This window comes from Lepidochelys kempii, chromosome 1 (genome assembly GCF_965140285.1).
Source record: "Lepidochelys kempii isolate rLepKem1 chromosome 1, rLepKem1.hap1, whole genome shotgun sequence".
In the NCBI taxonomy this organism is placed as follows: domain Eukaryota; kingdom Metazoa; phylum Chordata; order Testudines; family Cheloniidae; genus Lepidochelys; species Lepidochelys kempii.
The window spans coordinates 269,122,156-269,128,155 of NC_136380.1; the positions used below are offsets into that span (position 1 = coordinate 269,122,156).

The following is a 6,000-nucleotide window of genomic DNA, read 5'->3' on the forward strand; positions in this document are numbered from 1 at the left end:
TTTTGGGGGCAGGGAGAATATCTTTGTGTGCAATAAGGCACCAATTTTGAATAGAGCCTTTGTGCCCTACTGCAGAAGACATAAATAATAATAAAGCCACTTTACAAACCACATAAATTGAAAGGCATAAACATGAATTAGATGCCAATTTAAAATTAACCAAATAAAGTGACAATGCAACAAGATTCTGTCCTTTTGTCCACTCACCACAGTTCTAATGTACCCATCACCATAGTGGCCTAGCACCTACCAGCAAGAGTGTAGTTTTTATCTGAAAAAAATCTATGCAAATCCATAAGTTCATCAGAGAGGTCTGGAACATGTTTAGCTAAGTACAACCTCCTAAATATCCCCCTTTTCATACAAACCCTCCCACAACTATCGAATATTTGTAAAGTACATTTATGCTTAAAGTTCTGAAACTAACCAAGATTTTGCAAAAGCAAAATATTAGATGCCTTTTTGTTAGAAATTAAAATGACACCACTTTTTTTTTTTTGAAGTTGAAGACCCCCATGCCTGAAAAGATGCTGCACTGAATAAACTGGTCTGAGTCCTATACCCCTAAGTAAATAAACATGTAACTTGTCTTCCTTTCAACTGCAATGGTAGAAAGGCTGACAGGGCTTCACAAAACCCTCCTGTGTTAGGGAACGGAAACTCCTAATGAGATTAGTTGGTGTGTGTGTGCAGACATTACTTAGCCATGACTAAATGGGCTCTCTTCCTGCAGCCAGTGGAAAATTCATGGAACTTTTTCCCCCTGCAGCATCAGAGTCCCTCTAACCTTCAGCAAAGCCAGATCCAAAAACAACTCTCCACTTTCTCTCCCCCCACCCCGCGAAATGTATCAAAATGGGCCAGAAGGGCTTTTGGGGAGGGGGGACCTAAGAGAGAGGGGGAGGGCAAGAGAGGAACTCTGAAGACGACAAAGGAAACTGTAAAAAGACCAAATACATAAACCTGAGAAGGAGAAAACCACAGAGTTTCTTTGTGAGCTGCAGTGACTCATTTTCAAGATGTTGTCTGCTGCCAGTTTCAAACCGGAAGCGCATGGCAATTAGTCTTGCTGTTTCCAGACAAGCCTGAAACTCTCCCGACACTTTTTTTTTTTAAATCCCCCCTTTCCAGTTTCTGCAAGAACTCTCCTCCCCCCACAGCCCCCTTCGCCCCTTGCAGAGGCTGCGGGGATCGCCACACACTGCCCCAGCGCCTGGGCGTGTTGACAAACACCCAGACCCCTCCCCCAGTCACTACTGTGATTATTTTAATTTTAAAAATGGCCCACGTGGCCCAGCAGCTGGGACGCCCTAGGCAGCGAGTGAATGCAAAGCGCACCCCAAAGGGCTTCCTGGGCAGTCAGTTATTTCTATCTCTGATTTATGCTCCCTCCCCAGAGAGCCCTGGCAGACAGTGGCCCCCTGCCTCTCGTCCCAGGCAGACCCTGACCCCTTCCTGCCCCCCAAACACAGACACTTCTCTCTCCCCTCGTCTTCTTCCCCTTTTAGCCAGGCAACTATTCCTCGCCTCCTCTCTCCCTTCCCCAGCCAGGCCAGGCAGTGACCCCCTGAACCCCAGTCAGCCGGGGCCTCCTCTGTCCCCAGACAAGGCAGAGACCCCCTTGCTCCCCTCAGGCAAGGCAGAGACACCCCCCCTTTGCTCCCCTCAGGCAAGGCAGTGACCCCCCCTTTGCTCCCCTCAGGCAAGGCAGTGACCCCCCCTTTGCTCCCCTCAGGCAAGGCAGAGACGGCCCCCCCTTTGCTCCCCTCAGGCAAGGCAGAGACACACACCCCCTTTGCTCCCCTCAGGCAAGGCAGAGACCCCCCCCCTTTGCTCCCCCCAGACAAGGAAGAGACACCCCCCCTTGCTCCTCTCAGGCAAGCCCCCGCCGTGCTGCCAGGTATCCCTCGCGGGGCTCCGGGCCCTGTCCCCCGAGTTACCACCAGGGATTTCTGCCTTAGAGTCAAGAGTTTGCTCTGGGTTCCCTTGCACGGACTGCCCGAGAAGCTGATGTCCCCGCACCCAGCCCGGGCCCCTTCCAGCCACATTGTCCTTTATCAGCAGATTAAAAGCCAGAAGGGAAACACTCTGTGTGGTGCCTGTGGGAAGAGCAGCCCCTTGGGCCCCGCAGCGCGGCTGCATCCACTCTCCTAGTTGCCCGTCTCTTACAGCTCGTCTGGCTCCCCTTTGCTCTCATTCCCCGCCACCTCCCCAAGTCCCCAAAACTTTGCACTACTTAGCCCAAGCTCAGAAGCACTTTTACATACCCAGAGCCTGGTGGACTTTTCCAATCTCTCCTTGTAGTTTAAAGGAAGCTGGGTAAAATCCCCTGGTTTTCCATGCTGACAGTCTTCTGCAAGCGCTCTGTTGCTCTTGTAATGAGATCCTGGTTTTTTTCTTTCTTTTTTTTTTTTTTTTTTTTTTCTTTCTTGGTTGGTGTGTATGTGTGTGTGAGAGCAGGAAGTTGGAGCAGTCAGACAGAGAGCCGGCTCACTTCCTTTCCTGCATTATTCCCCAGGCGGTTTGCAGTCTGTGTAAACAGGCTTTTCCTCCCCTCTCCCCTCTCTCTGGCCGCTGATGTGCAGCATTGCTGTAATATAAGACACACACATAGTAAAATGGTAACGGTAACTACACACACACACACACACAAGGAGCTCCAGCAGCTCCCTCTGACCTCCACCTCTTCCTGTTCTACACCCCAGGGGAGGAGCTTCAAACAAGCTCAACAAACTGGCCCATGAACAGCCTCTACTAAGAGCATAAAGTGGCTTTGCAAAATAATCAGCTTTTCCAAAGACAGTGGCTCAGAGCTGTTAAAGATGAACACGACCATGTTAATATTATTTATTAGTAATTATTACTTCTTGTTAAGCATTAACAGTGCATTGAGCACTCTACAAGACTGCGAGAAGACATGGCGTTTGTCCCAAGGAATGTGTAATCTCCAGATTTGATCTGCAAAGCACTGAGCACCCTCAACTTCTATTGATTTCAGTGGCAGCATCACAGTATTCAGCACCTTGGAAGAGGTTGACCACTTCTCAGAACTGAACCTTAAATAGACAAACACCTCAAAATACATAAACAACACCAAACATATCTAGTGTTAAAAACAAACTGGAAAAAGACAAACAAACCATATTTAAATAATCCAAGTGTGCTCAAAATCTGGATTGAAAATCCCAAATCGGATTCTATGGTTTTTGGTTTGGCTCATTATAAAGACAGGCCATTTGTGAAATTCAGATCTGGGTTCAGATTTTGAACCCATTTGAGGATGTTCAGAACAAGGATTTTGCTTCAGACTCATCTCTATTAAAAATAATAAGCATACACCATTTGGAGTTTAAATCATCTTTCCATGTATTGCATGTGTCTTTCCTGTACTGTCTTTTTCTGATGCTGATCGTAAACTTCTTCAGTCAGGTCCCACACCTGTAGGGTGCCAAGAACACATCAATGATACTCAGTAATTAATAATTATATATAAATTAAATAAGTACTGCCTTGTAACATCTTTTAAATAGTTAAAAGATTAAGCATTCAACCAGGGTAATTAGAGTTCAAAAATGTTCTTGACATAACATTATTTGGATGTTACATTATTTTTGCTTGCTATTTTTGGGTTATGGCTGCTATATTAATGGTAGGTAATTGGAGTCAAAGAAGCTAACAGGGAATTGTCACAGTTGCCACTGAAAATTAGTCATTAGCATCTTGACATTTAGCAATAGGCATATTGTAGATTTTTCAGGGAAAGTAGGTAAGACTCCAAATTCTGATCCCTTAATGTCCCACATACAAGAGCTTCGGGTAAGGTGAAATGTCTTCGTGCATGCACATGTAAAGGTGTCAATTGTTGAGAAATGCCTTCTGAGAACATACGGAAGTTTAGAGTGTGAGCTTGGGGGTCCACTGAAATCTCATGAAGTTGATGGGGTGGAAATGATGAAATGTTGGTACAACTTTAAATAAAGTACCACTTCTGGAAAAAATATGCATTGGGCATAACCTTTACTTGTTTTAAGCACTACTATAAATTTTTAGAACATAGTAGTCAAACTTCATTTGAGAAGCATACATGAAAACATTTATGCAGGTAGATAATCAATATTAGAGTTGGGTGTGCAAGAGAGGAGTTATCATGGCACCAGCATCAGGAAGATGATTTGCTGAAGTTTGGGGGTGCCAGAATTCCTCTTCTTGAAGTTATGATATGTTTCATTCATTTCTTCTAAGATCTGGGACATGGACTTTCCAATGCTGTCCTGAATTGTTTCTTTTCCATGCTGAAGCAACAGGAGGGAACAAATTGTTTCAAAAAAGGAATTAGGTCTCTAAACAAGCAAGTGATTTATTTTCCCTTTCAAAATATTGTTCTGCCATTTAAAATATTGGTTTAAAAATTAAAGTCCTTTGTTCACCCAAATAACAGTCTAGGACAGGGCTTCTCAAACTGGGGATTGGGACCCCTCAGGGGATCACAAGGTTATTACATGGCGGGTCGCAAACTGTCAGCCTCCACCTCAAACCCCACTTCGCCTGCAGCATTTATAATGTGTTTCTAAATATATTTAAAAGTGTTTTTAATGTATAAGGGGGCGGGGGTCGCACTCAGAAGCTTGCTGTGTGAAAGGGGTCAGAATTACAAAAGTCTGAGAATCCCTGGTCTAGGAAGTCTAGATAAAGACTCCAGGCTGAGAGAAAGATGTCATTGGACACTATGTGGCATCTTGAAGCTAACCTGTGAAAAATGGAGACAAAAGTGTGGGACTTTTTTGTTTATTGAAAAAAAGTGATCATGATTTGTTTGAAGCACAGAGATTTGAGGAAGTTCTGTGGGCAGTGGAAAAACTCTGAGGTTTTAGACAGTGTAATTGACACAAATAATACAGATAGATATTTGTTGGAGAAAAATCTTTTTTGAAAAGATTTGTATGTGCTCCCTACAGACATTGTGCTGTAAAGGACTTTGATTAGAGGGAAACTTTTTATCTTGTGTGGATGATAGCAAAATTAATCTAGCCCCCTGATTACCCTGAAACAGTGGTGGGCAAACTACAGCCCACAGGCTAGATCCAGCCCACCAGCCATTTTAAGCCAGCCCTTGACCTCCCACTGGGGAGCAGGGTTTGGGGCTTGCCCTGCTCCAGCACCCCAGCCAGGAAGCAGGGTCGGGGGCCATTCCACGCAGCTCCTGGAAGCAGTGGTATGGCCCCCCTCTGGCTCCTACACGCTCCAATGGCCCTGCTCCAATGGCCCCACTCCAATGGCCCCTCCGGCACTCCAATGGGAGCTTTAGGGGCAATGCTTGCGGATGAGGCAGCGTGCAGAGCCACCTGGTCGCACCTCCGCATAGGAGCCGGAGAAGGGACATGCCACAGCTTCCGGGAGCCACTTGAGGTAAGCACCGCCCAGAGCCTGCACCCCTGAGCCTCTCCCCACACCCCAACCCTCTGTCCCAGCCCTGATCCCTCTCCCACCCTTTGAATCCTCGATCCCAGCCCGGAGGCCCATCCTGCACCCCAAACCCCTCATCCCCAGCCCCACCCCAGAGCCTGTACCCCTTCCCGCACCCCAACCCCCTGCCCCAGCCCTGATCCCCCTCCCGCACACCGAACCCCTTGGTCCCAGCCCAGAGCACCCTCCTACACCTTGAACTCCTCATTCCCAGCCTCACTCCAGAGCCCAAACCCCCAGCCCAGAGCCCCCTCCTACACCCCACTCCCCTGCCCTAGCCCAGAGCCCCGTCCCGCACCCTGAACTCCTCATTTCTGGCCCCATCCCATCCCAGAGCCCACACCCCCAACCAGAGCCCTCACGCCCTCCCTCACCCAACCCCAATTTTGTGAGCATTCATGGCTCGCCGTACAATTTCTGTTCCCAGATATGGCCCTCAGGCCTAAAAATTTGCCCACCCCTGCTCTAAAACATTGATTCACAAGTAAAATATGGTGAATGAGGGAAGACGTTTATTATGCTATAGAAGGCTTGGTC

General features: G+C 47.2%; 1 protein-coding gene across 1 annotated transcript in view; it reads right to left on the reverse strand.

The window, feature by feature from the left end:
• The window catches only part of ELK3 (ETS transcription factor ELK3), a 60,491-nt gene extending 57,794 nt beyond the window's left edge, over positions 1 to 2,697 (reverse strand). The window contains exon 1 of the mRNA XM_073327481.2: positions 2,268 to 2,697. The gene's annotated coding sequence lies outside the window, so the exon portion shown is untranslated. The remainder of the gene's footprint in view (positions 1 to 2,267) is intronic.
• Positions 2,698 to 6,000: the final 3,303 nt, after the last annotated feature.